Genomic DNA, 22746 nt, shown 5'->3' with positions numbered 1-22746 from the left:
GAAGCGAAGTGACTTGCCCACAGTCACACAGCTGCCAGGTGGCAGATCCGGGATTCGAACACATGACCTTTGACTCTCAAGCCCGTGCTCTTTCCACTGAGCCGTGCTGAGAACAAGAGAACTGGGGAGTGGAGAAGTTAAGTGACTTACCCCAGGACACACAGCGAGCATCTGACAGAGCCGGGATTAAAACCAAGGTCCTCTGACTTCCAGGCCTGTGCTCTTTCCACTAGGCCATGCTGCTTGGACCAGTACGATATAACAATATAGCAGAATCGGTAGACATATTCTCTACCCATGCCAAGCTTACAGTTTAGAGAGCATTTGCTGTATGCAGAGCACTATATTAGGCGCTTGGGAGAGTACAGTTCAACTTAGTTGGTAGACACACTCCCTGCCCACAAGGAGTTTACGATCTAGAGGATTGTAAATCTACAGTATACAGTCAGTCACAACCCAAATTATCCACTCAAGAGCTATATGTCAGGATAGATACCACATTACTTCACTCCATTCAGTGCGGTCTAATCCCAGCTCTGCCAATTACTTGCTGTGTGACCTTGGGCAAGCCACTTAACATCTCTGTGCCGCAGTTTCCTCATCTGTAAAATGGGGATTCCTGTTCTCCCTCCTATTTAGACTGTGAGCCCCCTCTGGGATAGAGACTGTGTCTGATCTAATTGACTTGTACCTACCTCAGCGCTTAGAGCAGTGTTTGACACATAGAAAGCGCTTAACGAATACCATTAAAACAAAACAAAAAATTCTATTTATCTGTTCCACTGCAATCTTTATTTGAGAATGTAAGCTCCTGGAGGGCAGGAAAGTTGACCTATTTTGGTTGACCTTTTGTGCAAAAGATTGTGGTATATGAATATGCGTTCATGAGAGCAGCTATTGCTGGTTTAATTATAACAATAATGATAAAGTATATCAAGAACTCACTTTGTCAAGCAGTGCACTGAGCACTGGGGTAGATACAGGATAATCAGGTTGGTCAGAGTCACTGTCCTCCAAGGATTCTCCAAAACTAACAAGGTATTGAATCCCCATTTTATAGTTGAGAAAGCTGAGGTAGAGAGATGTTTAAGCGACTTGCTCAAGGTGACACAGCAGGGAAGTGTCAGAGCGAGGATCAGAACCCAGATCCTTCTGACTCCCAAGCCCATGCTATCTCCACTAGGCCATGCTGCTTCTCTTTTGAAATGAAATAGCCTGGGAGATGGGAAAAGAGTAACAGAAGCCTTACGCTTGTGTTCAATTTTCTTACTAGTAGTTTGGCATTGGATTTATCACTGGATTCTTTCAGATGGAAGAAGCAAGAGGAGTAATTCCAGCTGTCTCCCTCTCTCAAATTCCCACCTCCATCCCCTCGCTCACGTTGTTCTATCCCTCGGTTTGAAACTTACCGCCTCCCCAAACTCAAAGCCCTACAAAAATCCCATTTCCTCCAGCAAGTCTTCCCTGATTAATTTTCCAATGCCCTGAGTCATATCATCCCCTTAGTCAACTCTAGAACTTCTGAATTTACGTACACACTCCTGAGCACAGATACCCTCCGGAGTCCAGAAACTTTCTGGGCATGTCACCCCCCTCCTCAAAATTTTCCAGTGGTTCATTCATTCATTCAATAGTATTTATTGAGCGATTACTATGTGCAGAGCACTGTACTAAGCGCTTGGGATGAACAAGTCGGCAACAGATAGAGACAGTCCCCGCCGTTTGACGGGCTCACGGTCTGATCGGGGGAGACGGACAGACGAGAACGATGGCGATAAATAGAGTCGAGGGGAAGAACATCTCGTAAAAACCGATGGCGACTAAATCGAATCGAGGCGATGTACAATTCATTAACAAAATAAATAGGGTAACGAAAATATATACAGTTGAGCGGACGAGTACGGTGCTGTGGGGATGGGAAGGGAGAGGTGGAGGAGCGGAGGGAAAAGGGGAAAAAGAGGGTTAAGCTGCGGAGAGGTAAAGGGGGGATGGCAGAGGGAGTAGAGGGAGAAGAGGAGCTCAGTCTGGGAACGCCTCTTGGAGGAGGTGAGTTTTAAGTAGGGTCTTGAAGAGGGAAAGAGAATCAGTTGTCTATCAACCTCCATATCAAGCAAAAATCCTTCCACTTGGCTTCAAAGCTGTCCATCACCTTGCCCTCTCCTAACCTCCCTTCTCTCCTTCTCCAGCCCAGCCCGCACAGTCCATTCCTCTGCCACCGCTCACCTCTCACTGGGCCTCGTTCTCTCCTCCTTGGCCCACGTCCTATCTCTGGCCTGCAATGCCCTCCCTCCTCAAATCTGCCAAACTAGCACACTTCCCCCCTTCAAAGCCCCCTCCAGGAGGCCTTCCCAGACTAAGCAGTGTAGCTCAGTGGAAAGAGCACGGGCTTGGGAGCCAGAGGTCATGGGTTCGAATCCCGTCTCTGCCACTTGGCAGCTGTGTGACTGTGGGAAAGTCACTTCACTTCTCTGGGCCTCACTTCCCTCATCTGTAAAATGGGGACTAAGACTCTGAGCCTCATGTGGGACAAACTGATTCCCCTGTGTCTACCCCACCGCTTAGAACAGTGCTCTGCACATAGTAAGCGTTTAACAAATACCAACATTATTATTATTTTTATTAAGCCTCTCTTTTCCTCTGCTTCCCCTCCCCTCTCCCTTGCCCCCACTTGCTCCCTCTGCTCTACCCTCCTACCAGCTCCACAACACTTGTGTGTATATATGTACATATTTATGATTCTATTTATTTTATTAATGATGTATTTATCTATAATTCTATTTATTTATATTGATGCTATTGATGCCTGTTCACTTGTTTAATATCTGTCTCCCCCGCTTCTAGACTGTGAGCCCGCTGTGGGCAAGGATTGCCTCAGTACTTAGAACAGTGCTTGGCACATAGTAAGCACTTAACAAATACCATCATTATTATTATTTGTTGCTGAACTGTACCTTCCAAGTGCTAGTGCAGTGCTGTGCACACAGTAAGCGCTCAAAAAATACGATTGATTGAATGAATATGTCTAAACATCTGTTCCCAATTTGTTCATTTTGTGTTCTCGAGTTATAAATTATTTCTCCCCTATTAAAATGTAACTTCCTTGTGGGTAGGGAATGGATCACTTATTTTATCTGTCCCTCTAGACTGTGAGCTCATTGTGGGCAGGGATTGTCTTTTATTGCTGCATTGTACTTTCCAATCACTTAGTATAGTGCTCTGCACACCGTAAGCACTCAACAGTCCAAGCGCTTAGTACAGGGCTCTGCACATAGTAAGCGCTCAATAAATACTATTGAATGAATGAATAAATATGATTGAATGAATGAATATTTCCCAAGCGCTCAGTACAGTGCATGGCGCCACAGCACCCTCTTCATCTACCACAATAAATGCTACTAGTAGTGGTTGTTGGGAAAAAATGGGTGGAAATGCATTTGTAGATGAGCAGTGAAGAAAAGATGTCACAGTTAGTGAATATTCATTGAGTAGCTAAACTCCCAGTTGTAATGTCCTTCTCATTTGGTTGTTGTGGATGAATTTTCTTGTTAAATATCCCCTTTTATTTCTTTTCCCCTGTGTCTGTCATCAGTTGGCTCCTCCTCTTCTAGATCACGCAGGCCTAAATTGATCTCCTTTCATTTTTCCCCAGTGTTTAGTACGGTGCTGGGCATGGTTTAAAGTGTTTGACAAAAGTAAAAAATAAATACAATTAAAGAGAAACAGCCCTGGCATTAAGTATGACAGAAAAAATTGAGAAGCAGGGTAGCCTGGTGAAAAGACCACAAAACTAGGAGTCTGGAGACCTGGGTTCTAATCCGGTTCCACCACGTCTCCTGTATGACCTTTGACAAATCACTTAACTTCTCTGTCAAATGGGGAGCCATACTTGTTCACAGTTCTTAAACAGTCAACTTGATATGGTGCCAGAATGGTATATGATCTGGCTGCATTTTCATCTACCCCAGGACTTAGCACAGTGCTTGGAATGTAGTGTTCCACAAATACCACAATTATTATTATTACATAAATGACACTGTTTCTGCCTTCTAGTTATTCCTATGACAGAGCCCACATTAGAACCTAGGTGCTACTACAACTAATAATAATACTATTTGTTAAGTTCTTAGTATGTGCCAAGCACTGTATTAAGCCCTGGAGTAGATAGAAGATAATCTGATCATTCGTTCATTCATTCATTCAATCATATTTATTGAGCACTTACTATGTGCAGAACACTGTACTAAGCATTTGGAAAGCACAATTCAGACAGTCCTGTTGCCCCACTTCGGGCTCCCAGTCAGAGGGACAACAGTAATTGAATCCTATTTTACAAATGAGGAAGTGAGGCACAGAGAAGTTAAGTGACTTACTCAAGGTCACATCGGAGGCAAGTTACAAAGCCGGAATTAGAACCCAGGTCCTCTGGTTCTCAGGCTCATGCTCTTTGTACTAGGCCATAGTGCTTCTCTGAATTGTCAAACTGGACCTTCCAGACAAAGGGAAGGAGAAAACTGAGTAATCATTTGGCAAAATATATTAATAATAGCTAACCAGTTTGTGTTTTAAAGCATCCTTAAAGTATTCTCTCTTTCTTTCTCTCTCTCTCTTTCTCTCTCTCTCTTTCTCTATCTCATCAATAGCAGTTTGGGGGTCTGCATTAGTTCAGCAGTAGTCCACTGCATGTTGCCCGTGGAGACGAAGTTTTTTTCTGAATCCTTCTCCACGTACATGGTCTTCAAGTCCCCAACTGGTCAACCACTGGGAAAAGAGAGTTTTTTGTTAATCAGTTCTCAGAATATTTAGGTTGAACCCGAATTCCACTTAATTAAGTTACTTGTTCACAGACAAGAATGTGAAGAAGTCCTTTTGAATCCTTACCACTGTGAATTTTTTCAACCCAACCCCAAAATTGCTTTCAGGGCACACCGTCCTGTGCCTCCCTTTCCCCGAAGTGGGAATATTGAGATTTGGAAAAGAAGCGTTTATGGTGTCAGAAGGGAAGACCAGTTTAAAAAACTGATGATAGTAAGAATTACATTCGTTGAGCTCCCATATACCATTGCTTGATTATCATCCAGTTCTGCTTATTATTAATAATAATCATAAGCATAATCATAATAGTGCTGAATGCCCAGGTGATGCAGGCATGGCTAAAGTCTTCCCCTAAACTTCTCTAGGCTACCTGGGATTCAGTCGTCATTTGTCCATCTGTAACCTGTTTTAGCACAGTATCCCAAAAGTCCTCCGGGATCTGCTGGGATTGCCAGCACTCTTGTGCACCTGAGACCGGAAATCTAATTAAATGGAAATTCATCCTAAACCCCGCTACTGTATTTCAGCGTCGCTGCCGTGCCCCGGCTGAAGAGCTAGCGTGGTCTTCTTTAATCTGCTCCATCACCTATTTTTCTGCAATCCTTTTGACTTTCTAAATGAACTGAGCCACCTGGAATGGAGGCCGTAGTCCCTGGCAGCTCTGCGCCAGCCTGCATTCCACTGAACAGCTGGGCCCGGGAGTTCCGAGCGGCGACGCGCTCTGTGTATCCTGGTCCTGTGCCATTTGTCTGATGGCCCTTTTCCAAACACAGATGACAGTTTTCCACTGCAACCTGCCATTTTCAACAGCCTGAGCAGAGGAGAAGCAGCACTTCCTAGTGGATAGAGTACGGACCTGGGAGTCCGAGGACGTGGGTTCTGATCCTGGCTCTGCCACTTGTCTGTTGTCTGCCCTTGGGCAAGTCACTTCACTTCTCTTGGTCTCAGTTACCTCACCTGTAAAATGGGGCTTGAGACTGTGAACCCCATATGAGACAGGGACTGTGTCCAAAAAGATTTGCTTGGATCCATCCCAGCCCTTCCACCCCAGGGCTTAGTACAGTGCCTGGCACATAGTAAGTGCTTAACAAATACCGTAATTGTTATTATTACACAGTAGGCACTCTACAAATATCACCACTATTGTTAGTTGGTGGACACGTTCCCCGCCCACAGGGAGCTTACAGTTTAGACAGGGAGACAGACACTGAAATTAATTTTGTCTATATACATAAGGGCTCAGAACAAAGCCAGAGCGACATCTTGGGGATCCACTTCCAAAAGCATTCCGGGGGCTCCCTGCCTTCCCGGGTTATGTCACCAAGGAGTTGAGTCCTTCTGTTGAGAGTCAGAAACGTTGTATAATTTTAATCTGTGGACTTTTTCTCCCTCTAGACTGTAAGCTCGCTGTGAGCAGGGATAACTCTGTTATATTGCATTCTCCCAAGTACTTGGAGGGGAGATCATAATAATAATAGTAATAATAATGAAAATAGTAATGGTATTTGCTAAGTGCTTATTATGTGTCAAACATTGTTCTAAGCACTGGGGTAGATACAGGGTAATCAAGTTGGCTACAGTCCCTGTCTCATATTGGGCTCCCAGTCTTAATTCCCATTTTACAGATGAGGTAACTGAGGCACAGAGAAGTGAAGTGACTTTTCCAAGGTCACACAGCAGACAAGTGGCAGAGCCAGGATTAGAACGCATGTCCTTATCCACTAGGCCATGCTGCTTCCAATCGGATCTTACACAGTCACCATCCCACACGAGTTCATGATCTAAGGGGGAGGGAGCACAGGTATTGAATTCTCATTTTACAGTCAATCAGTCCTATTTACTGAGTGCTTACTGTGTGCAGACCACCTCACTAAGCTCTTAGGAGAGTGCAGAATAACAAGATTGCTAGACCCATTCCCAGTCCACATGGCGTTTACAGCCTAGGCGGGGAGACAGAGAGCAAAATAAATAATGGATATGTATGTGAGTGTTATGGGGCTGAAGGGGTGTGAATATCAAGTGCTTAGAGAGCTGAGATCTAAATGCAAAGGCAATGCAGAGACGAGAGGGGTTAGGGGAAAAGAGGGCTTAATCGGGGAAGACCACTTGGAGGAGATGTGATTCTAACGAGACTTTACACATGAGGAAATTGAGGAACAGAGATGTTAAGTGACTTACCCAAGGTCACTTAGAACAGTGTTCAACACATAGTAACATCATTAAAAGAGAAAAAAAAAAGATCACACGGAGCAACAAGTGGCAGCGCTGGGATGAGTGGCAGTGCAGTCTCCTGGCTCCCGGTCTCTTGCTCTTTCTACTAGACCACACTGCCTCCCTTCTATCCCTTACCTGTGTAGGATTCAATCCAGTTGAAGTAACAGAACCTCATCCGTTCATTCCACAGTGTTTATTGGCTGCCTTCAGTCCAATATATTATTTTCCTACAGCGGGAGCAGGAGGGAAAATCTTTACTCCAACTGCAAGAGGTTAAGGTTTACCAGGGTCCCAAGGTCATTCCCGTGGTGATGGCGGGGGGTTTGGCATCCCCTTACCTCCCAGTGCCCATCAGAGGGAAGCCTCCCTTAGAGTGATTTAATTCATAAATAATTAATAAATTGATATAGCTAACCTGCAAGCTTCTTGTGGGGTGGTGTCTGCCAACTCTCTTGTTTTGTACTCCCCTGAGTGCTTAGTACAGAGCTCCGCACATAGTAAGTGCTCAGGAAACACCATATCCTTAAATTCTGAAGGTGTCTGTTGGGGTGATATGACTGGAAAGCAGGGTGATCTAGGAAAGCAGCGTGGTGTAGTGGATACAGCATTGGCCTGGGAGGGAGGTCTTGGGTTCCAATCCCGGCTCCACCACTTGTCTGCTGTTGACTTTGGGCAAGTCACTTGACTTCTCTGGGCCTCAGTTACCTCATCTGCAAAATGGGGATTGAGACTGTGAGCCCCAGGTGGGACCAGGACTGTTTCCAACCCTATTTGCTTGTGTCCACCCCAGTGCTTAGTACAGTGCCTTGCACATAGTAAGTGCTTAACATATACCATTATTATTAGTATTATTACATTCCCTGCCCACGATGAGCTTTTGTTGTTAGCAAGTGATTTTTTTAATAACACCTACCCCGAAATTGCACATGCAAACTACCCCCTGAACTCTAGGTGTGAGAATTCAGTGCCAAGCAGAGGATTTTGAGGATAGAGGTTTAAAAATGAGTTTCTCTCTCAACACCCAGTGGCATCACCAGCCCAGGCTGGAGAGAACACAGATCTTTTTAAACCAGGGGAGCTCCTTGTGTCATCACCAGCCCCAGCTTTGTCTGGGGGAGGAGAGCTTTGCTCCTTCTTTTCATGCATGCTGCTAGCATCTCCTCAGATCAGCTCAACCTGCTCCTTTTTGCTCACCCTGCTGAATTTTCTTTTACAAGTCTCTATCGGAAGACACCAGTCACTTTTCAAATCACGAGCCAAGAGGCAATGCAGCAAAAAGCCAAGAAAGAGAGAAGACTTCATTTCTAGAAACACTGAAGGAAGGAAACACAAAAAAAGTCGTTTCTTTTCTGGGCTTGGAAAGGGATTTAGTGACACGGATGTGGAATGAAGACCTTACAGTGAATCGCTGGTCTGTCCGCTCCCTTTTTGGAAATCAGTCAGAATCATTAATTACAATGAGAACTGCAATTTAACTTCCTGAGTTTTAGATAAGCACTTAGTACAGTGCTCTGCATATAGTAAGTGCTCAAGAAGTACTATTTAATGAATATCAAAGAGGGCTCACTGATTATCAGAAATATTTATCCATTGATTGGATCACCTCCATTATAGCTACCAAAAGTTTTGCAAGGCTGCTAATCCTGAAAAAGTAGATTCAAAGGTAACAGAAATAGGGATGCTAATACATTGTTTACAGAGACTACTGACTGCCCAGTAGACAAGTCTGATCTCCAGTCTGATAGCTTTGATTATCAACTGATACTTAGCAAGAATGTGATTGTCTTACTGAACCCACATGAAAGGCAAATAAAGGAATATTAATTTAAAGTACTCCCCACATAGGTCGCATCAGTTCTGTCTTCCAGACCTACACCATCTGGAAAGGCTGCAGAAAACAAATCTCTCTCTCCTTCTCACCCCACGCCTTCCCTCCCTCCCCCCCAACACACATCCATACGTTCACTTATATTTGAACACATATTGATGTCCATATACCCATACATATACAGACATGTATAGATGTGAACATACCCATACAGACTTAAATACCCACGCACACACATACAGACATCTATACATATGCAGATATCTTTGGCAGACACCACCCCACAAGAAGCTTACAGGTTAGCTATATCAATTTATCAATTTATTAATTATACATGTGCAGATAACACTGGCACACATAAGTACATAGTCACACAGCCAGCACGCAAATACACGCGGATATGCACAGCCATGCAAACACACACATGGATGCACATATTCAGATATACACCCATGCTTGAACACGCACATATACATATATGCACACCAGACACACAAGCATTCCCTCATGCGCACACAGAACCAAATGCAACTACACATTTACACTTACATGGATGCACACGTATACACAATCCTGTTGTTTCTTTGCTGCTGAATAGCATATTCAGTCTGCCTTTGTCCCAAGGTTATGCAGAGTCAGGTTCCATTTTTTTTTTTTTTGTAGAGAGAAAGGTTTTCTGTGGTGAACTTATTTATTGAACAAAATGTGCTCAGCTAGATCCTCCCTGGGGTGCTGAACTCTGGGCTAAATATAAATAAACATGTGGATATACGGCTTTTGATGTGACATTAAAGATGACTTGGGGTTCACGGTCTTTAGATCCTAAAAGGTTGATTTCCCTCCACCGCTCAGAAAGGCACATCACAGCAAAGAGGAACTTGGGCCCAGGAAGGGAATAGATTTGTAAATTGCCTCCTTGGGGTGCCATGGGATTTGGTGGCACGTGGCAAGGAAAGAGCAGATCTTGGCAGGGAATACTGAATAAATAAAATTAGCCACTAAATCAGTTCCCCTCAAAATACCAGCTGTCAGCTCACTCTAACATTCACGAATTTGGGGCCACGTTACTGTCACCGCAAGTATTACCTAGGTTCAAATGACATGCCTAGGGGACTCAGGACACAGGCTGAAATTGGGAGGATGGAGAACGGCCTTCTTTTAACTCCTGCACTTACCTTCTCTGCCTTTCTAGAGCCATCCAGCTCCTCAGGCTGGGAGCTTCAAGTTACCTGAAACATTTCATTGTTCGCTCTTAAGGGGACAGTCAGATAGGGAGGCCCTTTTTTTGAACCCATTTTTCAACCTAAAGAGAAACCTCCTTCCTCTCAGTAATGAATCAATCAAGTGATGTTAATCCTTGACAGTTCTGCCTGGAGTCTACAGGAAAGCAAGATCTCTACCCCAGAAGCACACTCATTCTGAAACCTGGGGGGCTGTGGGAACCCTAAATACCGCACAACAGTGCCCATTCATTCATTCAATAGTATTTAATGAGCGCTTACTATGTGCAGAGCACTGTACTAAGCGCTTGGAATGTACTAATCCACACATGCCAGGGCTCAAAACAGGGTATTGGCCTGCTGGCACTTACCTGCTATATTGCTAAATTTGGATGGCCTGACTGTTTGCCTGAATAATTCCCACTAGGAAGCCTATTTTTCCTTCGTTCAATCACCTGGGTAGTCCAAGACAAAGCTGCTGGTTTGTGGGGAGAGGCGGAGAGGGGCAGGAACGTGAGGCAGTTTCCTGAATTAGTTGCAAAATTGAAGCAGTTGAATTAACCAGCCACAGTGAAAGCATCTGTGATCTAAAATAGTCCTCTCCCCCTCTGTGCCATCAGGAAACAGGCCAGAGGGAATGAAGGATGTCAAGTGCCTGCCTCTCCTCCCCTGGCAGTGGTTCCTTCCTCCAGGTAGGGAAAAGGGCACCTCCTCCAGGTAGCTCTCCCTGACTCATAATAATGGTGGTATTTGTTAATAATATTAATTGTAGCTTTGTTAAGCACCTACTATGAGTCAAGCATTGTACTAAGTGCTGGGGTAGAGATGAGATAAGCAATCTGGACAGTCCCTGTTCCACACTGGGCTCACAGTCAAAGAGGGATGGAGAACGGGTTTTTTTTTCCCATTTTACGGTTGAGGCAACTGAGGCATAGAGAAGTGAAGTGACTTGCTGACGATCACACAGCAGGCAATTGGCAAGTCAGAATTAGAACCCAGGTCGTCTGAGAACCAGACCTGTGTACTATCCACTGGTCGGCACTGCCCTCTCCCCAGTCTATTTCTTTACCTCTGCCACTCAGCAATCAATCAGCCAATAGTATCTATTGAGCACTTACTGGGGGGGGGAGGGGCGGGGAGCACTGTAGTAAAGGCTTGGGATACTCCCACATTCCTTAAGCACTTGCGTCTTCACACCCCACCCCACCCCAGTAGCAATCATGTCCACATGTTTCTACTCTGTTGCTTCCTCCTACCTGTAATTGATTTTATGGTCTTTCTCCCCTGTTTGACTGCAAACTCCTTGAGGCTAGGGGTTACATTGACTAATTCTATTATCTTCACCTGAGTGTCTGGAAAACTGTTCTGCACCCAGTTGGTACCCAATAAATAATAACAAAAATCGTAATAATAATAATTGTGGTATTTGTTAAGTGCTTACTCTGTGTCAAGCACCATACTAAGCACTGGGGTAGATGCAAGATAATCGGTTTGGACACAATCCCTGTCCCACATGGGGCTCCCAGTCTTGATCCCCGTTTTACAGATGGGGTAACTGAGGCCCAGAGAAGTGAAGTAACTTGCCAAGGTCACACAGAAGACAAGTGGCTGATCGGGATTAGAACCCAGCTCCTTCTGACTCAGTCCTATACTCTATCCACTAGGCAGCACTGCTTGACGAAGGCTAAAAAAGTAGTTGTAGAAGTTGTCGTCATCATCTGCCTCATCTATCTCGCAGCTGACCCCTCACCCATGTCCCGCTTCTGCCCTGGAATGCCCTCTCTCTTCATATCACACAGACAATTACTCTCCCTATCCTCAAAGCCGTACTGAAGGCACATCTTCCCCAGACCCTCCTTTCCTCTTCTCCCACTCTCTTCTGCTTCGCCCTGACTTGCTCCCTCTTTTCATCGCCCCCACCCAGCCCTATTGCCCTTATGTATATCTGTCTCCCCCTCGAGACTGTAAGTTCAATGTGAGCAGGGAATATGTCATAGTGTTACACTGTACTCTCCCAAGCACTTAATACAGTGCTTTGCACACTGTAAGAGCTCAGTAAATACTATTGACTGATTGACTGACTAGTAGTATTCATTCATTCATTCAATAGTATTTATTGAGTGCTTACTATGTACAGAGCACTGTACTAAGTGCTTGGAATGTACAATATGGCAACAGATAGAGACAGTCGCTGCCCAATGACAGGTTCACGGCTAATGGGGGGAGACAGACAGCAGAGCAAAACAGAACAAAACAAAAGCAAGACAACATTATCACGATAAATAGAATCAAGGGGATGTACAACTCATTAACAGAGAAATAGGTTAATAATATATACAAATGAGCACAGTGCTGAGGGGAGGGGAAGGGGGAAGGGGGAAGACCAGAGGGTGGAGTGGGGAGGGAAGGGGGAGCAGAGGAAAAGGGGGCTCAGCTGAGGGAAGGGAAAGGGGAAAGAGGGAGGAGCAGTGGGTGGAGGGGGAGCAGAGGGCAAAGGGGGGGCTCAGTCTGGGAAGGCCTCTTGGAGGAGGTGAGCTCTCGGCAGGGCTTTGAAGAGGGGAAGAGAGGTAGTTTGGCAGATGTGAGCAGGAAAGGCATTCCAGGGCAGCGGTAGGACGTGGGCCAGGGGCCGACGGCGGGATAGGCGTGAACGGGGGACGGTGAGGAGGTGAGAGGCAGGGGAGCGGAGTGTACGGGGTGGGCAGTAGAAAGAGAGAAGGGAGGTGAGGTAGGAGGGGGCAAGGTGATGGAGAGTTTTGAAGCCAAGAGTGAGGAGCTTTTGTTTCGTGCGGAGGTTGATTGGCAACCTCTGGAGGTTTTTAAGGAGGGGAGTGACATGCCCAGAGCGTTGCTGTAGGAAGATGATCCGGGCAGCGGAATGAAGAATAGTCTGGAGTGGGGAGAGACAGGAGGAAGGGAGATCAGAGAAAAGGCTGACCAAATAATCCAGTCGGGATATCATGAGAGCTTGTACCAGCCTGATAGTCATTTGGATGGAGAGCTAAGGGTGGATCTTGGTGATATTGTAAAGGTGAGACCAGCAGGTATTGGTGATGGATTGGATATGTAGGGTGAATGAGAGAGCTGAGTCAAGGATGACACCAAGGTTGCGGCCTTGAGAGACAGAAAGGATGGTCGTACCATCCACAGTGACAGGGAAGTCAGGAAGAGGACAGGCTTGGGAGGGAAGATAAGGAGCTCAGGTTTGGACATGTTGAGTTTTAGGTGGCGGGCAGACATCCAGGTGGAGACGTCCTGGAGGCAGGAGGAGATACAAGCCTGAAGGGAGGGGGAGACAACAGGGGAGGAGATGTAGATTTGGGTGTCATCTGCATAGAAATGATAGTTGAAGCCGTGGGAGTGAATGAGTTCACCAAGGGAGTGAGTGTAGATGGAGAACAGAAGTGGGCGAAGAACTGACCCTTGAGGAACCCCTACAGTTAGTGGATGGAAGGGAGAGGAGGAGCCCGCGAAGGAGAACGAGAATGAACGGCCAGAAAAGATAAGAGGAGAATCAGGAGAGGACGGAGTCCGTGAAGCCACGGTGAGATAAGGTGTGGAGGAGAAGGGGATGGTTGACAGTGTCAAAGGCAGCTGAGAGATCGAGGAGGATTAGCATAGAGTAGGAGCCATTGGATTTGGCAAGAAGGAGGTCATGGGTGACCTTTGGAGAGCAGTCTCGGTGGAGTGGAGGGGAAGGAAGCCATATTGGAGGGGGTCCAGGAGAGTGTTGGAGTTGAGGAATTCAAGGCAGTGAGTGTAGACGACTCGTTGGAGGAGTTTGGAAAGGAAGGGTAGGAGGGAGATAGGATGGTAACTGGAATGGGAAGTGGGGTCGAGAGAGGGTTTTTTTAGGATGGGGGAGACAGAGGCATGTTTGAAGGCAGAAGGGAAGAAGCCATTGGAGAGTGAGTGGTTAAAGATAGAAGTTTAGGAGGGGAGGAGGGAAGGGGCGATAGTTTTTATAAGGTGAGCGGGAATGGGGTCCGAGGCACAGGTGGAGGAGATGGCACTAGCGAGGAGTAGTAGTTAGGGTGTTGATGGAGCATTTTGGGTTCTGATCCCAACTCCGCCACTTGTCAGCTGTGTGACTCTGAGCAAGTCACTTAACTTCTCTGTGCCTCAGTTACCTCCTCTGTAAAATGGGGATTAAGTCTGTGAGCCTCACATGGGACAACCTGATAGCCTTATATTTACCCATGCGCTTAGGACAGTGCTTGGCACCTAATGAATGCTTAACAAATACTATCATCATTATTATTATCCACTAATCGGAATAAACTGTATTAAAAGCTTGCAAAAATACAACTTCATAATCTGTTCTTCCCCCCCACGCCCCCTGTTAGACTGTGAGCCCTATAACCAAGCTGATTGCCTTGGATCTACTTTAACATTTAGTACAGTGCCTGGCACATAGTAAGCAACTGTAAGCTCGTTGTGGGCAAGGAACATGTCTACCAACTCTGAAGTACTGTACTCTCCCAAGCACCTAGTATAGTGTTCTGCACAGAGTAAGCGTTCAGTAAATACCATCAATTGATTGCTTTGCTATCTGTTGCCGACTTGTTCATCCCAAGCGCTTAGTACAGTGCTCTGCACATAGTAAGCGCTCAATAAATACTATTGAATGAATGAATGAATGCTTGCTTGGCACATCGTAAGTGCTTAACAAATACCCCAGTTATTATTATGGTTATGAGACACTTGTCCACTTAGGAAGCGGTGACCCTATCTCTCTTCCTAAAAAATTCCTTTTGGAATCCCATTGGGACTGATTGTAGTTCCCGTAAGGAGTGATAGAGCCGAACAGATCAGAATGAACTATATTTTCCAGAGGATAATGCTCGGCTTCGAGTCGCTAGATTAAATCATTCTTTACAAGACACATTTACAATTTCGAGCCATTTTCTTTATTAAAGCTGAGTAGTAAAGTAAATGTAGAATTGGTAGCGTATCAACTCCTTCTGAAACAGCATCGTTACTCGGAGGAAGTCTAAAAGCCAACTTTCAAAGGGTTTGTTTCCAGAATTGGGGGTTATAGAAATGAATCTTCATTGAAATTTCAGTGTCCACTGGAATTTTATTCCTTTAAGAGTTATGTTACCCCTGCAGTTAGTGGAGAGAAGTGTTTATCACTGCTGCTTAGGAGGTCCTGTACTTTATTAAAAACAACCTGAGCAAAGTATTATTTTAATATCTTTTGGCTGACATTTAAAGGAAATCTCTGCTGGGTATCTTAAGTGATAATCTAGCCACTGCAGCTTTTATGAAACAACAAATGACTTGTTTACTTATCTGACTTAACTCTGAACAAGGGCATTCCTTGTGTTCCATTCTTCATTGGTTGTGTTCTCCCAGCCTGGTGTCTGGAGCTTTCTCTGTCCTACTCTGGAACTAGTTCTCTTCGAGAATTACTCGTCTTGTCTTAAGCCGTCGGGTCATTTCCAACCCATAGCGACACCACGGACACATCTCTCCCCGAACACCCTGCTCTCCATCTCTATCCTTCTGGTAGTGGATCCATAGAGTTTTCTTGGTAAAAATACAGAAGTGGTTTACCATGGCCACCGTCCGCGCAGTAAACTCGAGTCTCTGCCGTCGACTCTCTCCTGTGCCTCTGCTGTCAAGCACGGGTGAGTTTTGACTTATAGCAGATTGCCTTCCACTCGCTAGCCACTGGCCGAGCTAGGAATGGAATGAGTAGGCCTCTGCTCGACTGGCCCTCCCATAGCTGAGACTGGTGGAGTACTGGAAACTCTCCGGGTGCAACCCTGAGAGGCCTCAAGAAATACTACCCAAGGCTATAAGCCCCTTTGAAGACAGCGATTATGTCTATTAACTCTATTTTACTCTCTTAAGCACTTAACACAGTGCCCTAGACACTCTACGTTTCCTGAGAGCAAGGATCATATCCACTAACTCCACTGTACTCTCCCAAGCATTTTGGACAGTGGTCTGCACACAGGATAATGTCTAAGAATAATAAGAGTGATGGTATTCGTTAAGTGCTTACTATGTGCCAGGCACTGTTCTAAGCGCTGGGGTAGATACAAACTAATCAGGTTGGACACAGTCCCTGTCCCATGCTTTAATTCTCATTTTAAAGACAAGGTTACTGAGGCATAGAGAAGTGAAGTGACTCGTCCAAGGTCACACAAGAGACAAGTGGTGGAGCCGGGATTAGAACCCATGTCCTAATGATTATCAGGCCTGTGCTCTATCCACTAGACGACACTGCTCCTACTGCTTGTACTCTCCCAAAGGCTTAGAACAGTGCTCAGAGTACAGTAGGCTCTCAACAATTACTAAGCTCCTCTCTAAGGATGATGATGATGACGATGTTGGTATTTGTTAAGCGCTTACTATGTGCAGAGCACTGTTCTAAGCGCTGGGGTAGACATAGGGGAATCAGGGTGTCCCACATGGGGCTCACAGTCTTAATCCCCATTTTAATAATAATAATAATAATGTTGGTATTTGTTAAGCGCTTACTATGTGCCGAGCACTCTTCTAAGCGCTGGGGTAGACATAGGGGAATGAAGTTGTCCCACGTGGGGCTCACAGTCTTAATCCCCATTTTACAGATGAGGGAACTGAGGCCAGAGAAGTTAAGTGACTTGCCCACAGTCACCCAGCTGACAAGTGGCAGAGCTGGGATTCGAACTCATGACCTCTGACTCCAAAGCCCGTGCTCTTTCCACTGAGCCACGCTGCTTCTCTAGACTATATGCTCCTCGTGAGCAGCAATCATGCCTGCCAGCTCTATTGTACTGTATTCTCCCAAACACCTAGAACATTACTTGGTACACAGTAAATGCTCGATAAATACCATTGATTGATTGATATCGATGAGTCGGATTACCATCTTCCCCTTTACCCATATCAATAACACTTATTAACCCATTTGGTATTTTAAGTTTAACATATAATTTAAATGTTTCAGCCGGTCACAGGCTTTCGGGTTGCTTTACTCTAGCTGACCTACCACAGTTCACACTGAGCTTTCACTTGAACTCATCCACACGCTAAACAGCCATCTCCCAGAATCTTATCTGAAATCTGAATCTCCAGTTATCTCATTGTTCTTTGACCGGTAGTAATCCTGAAATATCTCCTTCACCAGATTAAAGCCACTCTTTTCAGCCCCTAGTAGATTAAAGTTATCGAGATAATAACAGGTCCCTACTCTGTGTAAGAATATGCTACCTTGATGCTGGCCCTCCAAGAAACGGCTCCCTCGCTCTCTTGGAAGGACTCAGATTCCGGTAAACGGTTTGTTCCTCCATCAGCAGTGTGGGCAGGGTGGACAGATTTATTTTGTTAATGAAATGTACATCGCCTCGATTCTATTTAGTTGCCACTGTTTTTACGAGATGTTCTTCCCCTTGACTCTATTTATTGCCATCGTTCTCGTCTGTCCGTCTCCCCCGATCAGACCGTAAGCCCGTCAAACGGCAGGGACTGTCTCTATCTGTTGCCGACTTGTTCATTCCAAGCGCTTAGTACAGCGCTCTGCACATAGTAAGCGCTCAATAAATACTACTACTGAATGAAAACCTGAAAGTTGTTCTTCGCTGTTCCATAGCTAAACAGAAAGCTTTCCGTAAGGTTTAGATTTCTCTCTTGTACCACGTTGGGTGTCTTAATTAAGCTACTCAAGACCGTGAGCCTGTTGTTGGGCAGGGATTGTTTCTATCTGTTGCCGAATTGTCCATTCCAAGAGCTTAGTACAGTGCTCTGCACATAGTAAGCGCTCAATAAATACTATTGAATAGAACAGACTGTACAACACACTAGATCCACACTTAGGGTCAGGAACCCCTTGTGGACAGAGAGGGTGTCAATTTAACTACTATTACTACTAGTCTTAGTAATAATGACAATAATAAGAATAATAATTGTGGTATTTGTTAAGCTCCATGTGGGACAGTGACTGTGTCCAACCTTGTATCTTGTATCTATTCCAGTGCTTACTACAGTGCTTGGTTCGAGGTAAGAGCTAAACAAATACCATCATCATTAATAAGAATACCATCATTATTAATAATAATACCATCATTATTAGTAATACTAATTTACTATGGTCCAAGCAATATGCTAAATGCTGAGATAGACACAATACCCCAGAAGAAGCATAACCTAATGGAAAGAGCAGGGACCTGAGAGTCAGAACTTGTTTCTGACCCTGCCATATGCTTGCTGTATGACTTTGGGGAAGTCATTTAACTCCTCTGTGCCTCAGTTGCCTCATCTCTAAAATGGAGATTAAATACTGTTCTCCCTTTTACGTAGACTGTGAGCTCCATAGGGGAAAGGGACTGTGTCCAACCTGAATAATTTGTACCTACCTCAGCGCTTAAAACAGTGCATGACACAGAGCAAGGGCTTAATAAATGTCCTCAGTTTAAAACAACCAGATCAGTCAGTGGGGGACCCAGATGGGGATCACAGTCTAGGAAATGGGAGAGCAGATTTGGTATTTTTCTTGGCTTTTATTAAGTGTTTACTGCATACCACTCACTTTACTAAGCCCTGGAATAGATACAAGATCATTCATTCAATCAATCATATTTATTGAACACTTACTGTTTGCAGAGCACTGTACTAAGCGCTTGGATCGTACAATTCGGCAACAGAGACGATCCCTGCCCAACAACGGATAATCAGGTTGGACACAGTCCATGTCCCGTGTGGGGCTCACAACTTTAATCCCCATTTTACAGATGAGGTAACTGAGGCACAGGGAAGTTAAGTGATTTACTCAAGGTCACATAGCAGACAAGTGACAGAGCTGGGATAAGAACAAAGGTCCTCTGACACCCAAGCCCATGCTCTTTCCACTAGGCCACACTGCTTGTCATTTATTCCCCATTTTATAGATGAGGAAACTGTGACACAGAGAAATTAGGTGGCTTGCCCAAAGTCACACAGCAAGCGAGTCTCTAATCCAGGATTAGAACCCAGCTCTCCTGACTCCTAGTCCTGTGCTTTTTTTCTTTTATGATGCTTGTTAAATTCCCACTATGCGCCAGACACTGTACTAAGCGCAGGGGCAGAAACAAGTTAATCAGGTTGGACATAAACCATGTCCCACATGGGGCTCACAATCTTAATCCTCATTTTGCAGGTGAGGTAACTGAGGCCCAGAGATGTAAAATGACTTGCCTAAGGTCACACACACAGACAAGTGGAGGAGTTGGGATTAGGACCTAGGTTTTTCTTCATTTCAGGGTGTGTGTGGGATGTTATTGTATTTTTCAAGCACTTACTCTGTGCCAGGCAGTGTACTAAGCACTGTGGTTAGACACCAGCTAATCAAGCTGGACTCAGTCCGTGTCCCACATGGGGCTCACAATCTTAATCCCCATTTTACAGATGAGGTAACTGGGGCACAGAGAAGCTAAATGACTTACCCAAGGTCACGCAGCAGACAAGTGGCGGAGTCAGGATTAGAACCCAGAACCTTCTGACTCCCAAGCCCATGCTCTATCCACTAGAACCCACTGCTTCTTTTGACTAGACCATGCTGTTTCTTCCTATTGTACTCTCCCAAGTGTTTAGTACAGTGCTCTGCACACATTAAGTGCTCAATCAATATTATCTATTGAAAGAAACATTTTCACTGCTGAGTACAGTTATAATAGGATCACAGAGGGAATATTCAGAGCATTTTGTTACATCCATAAATATGGTCCAGAACACGGGCCCACTAAGCCTTACTCATAAACCTGCCCAACATAAGCAGCGTGGTCCCCTCTCAGGGTCACAACTGGAGAGTTTTCAGGACTCTACCAGTCTCGGCTACCAGAGGGAGAGTCGAGCAGCGGCCTACTCATCCCATTCCTAACTTGAGCAGTGGCTAGCGAGTGGAAGGCAATCTGCTACAAGTCAAAATTCACCCATGCCGAGGAGCAGCAGTACGGGAGAGAGTCGAGGGCGGAGACTTGAGTTTACTGCGGGACAGGCAACAATGGTAAACCACTTCTGCATTTTTACCAAGAAAACTCTATGAAAGTTTTTATATAAATTCTTTATAACCGCTACCAGAGCCATTGCAGATGGTAAGCGGGGGGTTCTGGGAGAGGTATGTCCACGGTGTCGCTATGAATCGAAAATAACCTGACAGCATAAGACAAGACAGGACAAGACAAGCAGTGTAGAGGAGCAGGTGGCCTAGTGGATAGAGTATGGCCCAGGGAGTCAGAAGGACTTGTGTTTTAATCCTAGCTCTGCCACTTGTTTGCTGTGTGACCTTGCGCAAGTTGTTTCACTTCTCTGTACCTCAGTTACCTCACCTGTAAAATGGAGACTGATACTGGGAGCCCTATGTGGGACAGGGACTGTGTCCAACAGATTTGCTTGTATCCACCCCAGTGCTTAGTACAGTGCCTGCCACATAGTAAGCACTTAGCAAATGCCATTTTTTTTTATCTGTCTCATATTCTGCCTCCCTAAACGTTTAGTCTTTAAGCTCTATAGGATGTGTGCTGCTTAGTGCCAGCCTGATGTCTCACATCGTTAGGTACCAGGTACCTGTTTCCCCAGGTGCCCGCCCAGGACCCAACTGTTTCTCTCAGGATTTGGCTAATGACACTCACTGGTAGAGGCAGCCTTGGCTTTTCCCGTATCTATCCCCAGCATGGGGCTGGCATTCAGAACACCAGTACACTCTTCTCTCCACCAAACACGACCCCCTCATTCACCTTCCCACAGCCGATCTCGTGCCACGACCTTCTCCAGCTCCAGCCCTCAGCCCAGGTCCTCCGCTTATGTATTCACAACAACCCCAGGAGGAAATCCAGGCACCGGTCCAACTCTTATCTCTTCCAATTCATCCTCGCCTACTATAATCTCTCTCCCCTCTCCTCAAGAACCTCCAGTGGCTACCAATCCACCTCCATATCAAACAGATACTCCTTACCAGCGACTTTAAAGCTGTCAGTCAGCTTGCCTTCTCCTACCTTACCTCACTGATCTCCTACTACAACCCAGCCCACACTTTGCTCCTCTAAACACCAACCATCTTACTGTACCTCTATCTCGTCTACCTTGCCACCAACCTCTCCCCCATGTCCTACCTCTGGCCTGGAACGTCTTCTTCATATCAGATCCTTTACCCACCTTCAAAGCCGAATTAAAATCAACCCTTCAGGAGTCCTTCCTTAGTGAATCCGTCTTTCCTCCGACTCCCTCTCCCTTCTGCATCACCGATGCACTTGGATCTGTACCCTTTAAGCACTTGATACTCACCTCGCCCTCAGCCCCACAGCACTTACGTACATCTCCATAATTTGTTTTAATATCTGTCTCCCCCTTTAGACTGAAAGTTCCTTGTAAGCAGGAATGTGTCTCCAACTCTGTTATATTGCTCTCCCAGGAGTTTAGTACAGTGCTCAGCAGACAGTAAGTTTTCAGTAAATACCACTGATTGAGTTCAGTAATCACAACTATAATGGGAAGGCTTATATTTGATGTACAATTTACACCACATGTCCCATTGGGTAAGATTCCAGAAGAGTGCCCCAAGCCAAAATGTTCAGTTCTCATTTATGATTAAGTTTTACCACAACCTCCGTCCCAGGAGAAAGAGTTGTGTGGAGGGAGGAAGAGGGGCTGGCCATCCTTCTTCTTCCAGCCCAATTTGCTTCTTCGCCTGTGTGCGTGGGAACTTGTTGGCTTCTGAAATGTGGGTCACCTCCACTGACATGACCCAATTAGGAGATGTAATTTAACAGGAAAAAAATAAAACTGGTCCTCTGAGATGGCAGGGTAGAAACAAAGACTGGAGAAATGATTCCTCTTTCATTTCAGCTTTTGGCAAGAGGCTGAGGTTTTTTTTTAAACACGGTCTGAAAAGAACAAAGGAAAAGGAGCTGGCAGTTCAACAGGGCCTAAAAGCGTGGCATTCTGGATGGGCTCCAAGGGGCAAGGGTAAGGTTTCTTTCGTCCAATCCATTGCATGCCACTGTGCCCCTCAGCAATTAGTTCTGGGCCTCTGTGGTTTGTGCCTAAATCCCTTTCTGTGTAGAGGAATCTCTGCCACTGTCAACATCCTGCATTGGCCAAGGGAGCTTGGCTCCCTGAGTCCCAGAAGCAAAAAGGATTCTACCCTCTTTGTCCGGACCTGGTGGTTGGTGTGATTGGAGACGCCTCGAAGGAGCTCAACCTCTGCCCTCTGAGGAGCAGGCCGTGGTTGTCCCACCAGGCAGTTGGCACCTCTGCCCTGCCCCAAGATGGTCACCTCCCCCTCCATCCTAGTCGGGTCTTCCGTCGCATCCATGTTGGAAGGGTTGGAGGAGTGTGCGAGATGTTCTTCATCCATCCCTCGTAGTCTGCGGCAGCTGTGTCCGGCCAGAGGAGGGCGTTAGCTGAATGTCTGGGGGAGAGGCTCAGGAAAGGGGGAAAAAACCTCTGAGTGGGTCTGAGATATGAAGGATGCTGGAATCCAATTAAAATCAGGATGGAGAGAGACCAGGTGCTCCAAGTTGCTACCTCTCGAAGGGCAGGGACCGCCTTTTTCACCCCCATTACGCTCAGCCAGATTCCTAGTACAGACCTTGCACGCATGATGGACTTAATGAATGCTACTGAATAAATCAATGAAGAGGTGAGATTTAAAAAATAAAAAAAAGACGGGATTGATACTGATCACTCTAGAAAAGTGAGTCATTA

General features: G+C 45.6%; 2 non-coding genes across 2 annotated transcripts; one reads left to right on the top strand and one right to left on the bottom strand.

Annotated features, from left to right (window-relative positions):
- Window positions 1-15717: 15717 nt before the first annotated feature.
- LOC114813463 lies at window positions 15718-15855 on the bottom strand. Its single transcript, XR_003761182.1, has one exon. It is a non-coding gene; the product is annotated as a small nucleolar RNA SNORA7 (small nucleolar RNA).
- A 3970-nt stretch (window positions 15856-19825) lies between these two features.
- LOC114813566 lies at window positions 19826-19963 on the top strand. Its single transcript, XR_003761283.1, has one exon. It is a non-coding gene; the product is annotated as a small nucleolar RNA SNORA7 (small nucleolar RNA).
- Window positions 19964-22746: the final 2783 nt, after the last annotated feature.

Source organism: Ornithorhynchus anatinus, chromosome 7, assembly GCF_004115215.2.
Source record: "Ornithorhynchus anatinus isolate Pmale09 chromosome 7, mOrnAna1.pri.v4, whole genome shotgun sequence".
Taxonomy (NCBI): Eukaryota; Metazoa; Chordata; class Mammalia; order Monotremata; family Ornithorhynchidae; genus Ornithorhynchus; species Ornithorhynchus anatinus.
This window is presented reverse-complemented; position numbering and strand designations above follow the sequence as displayed.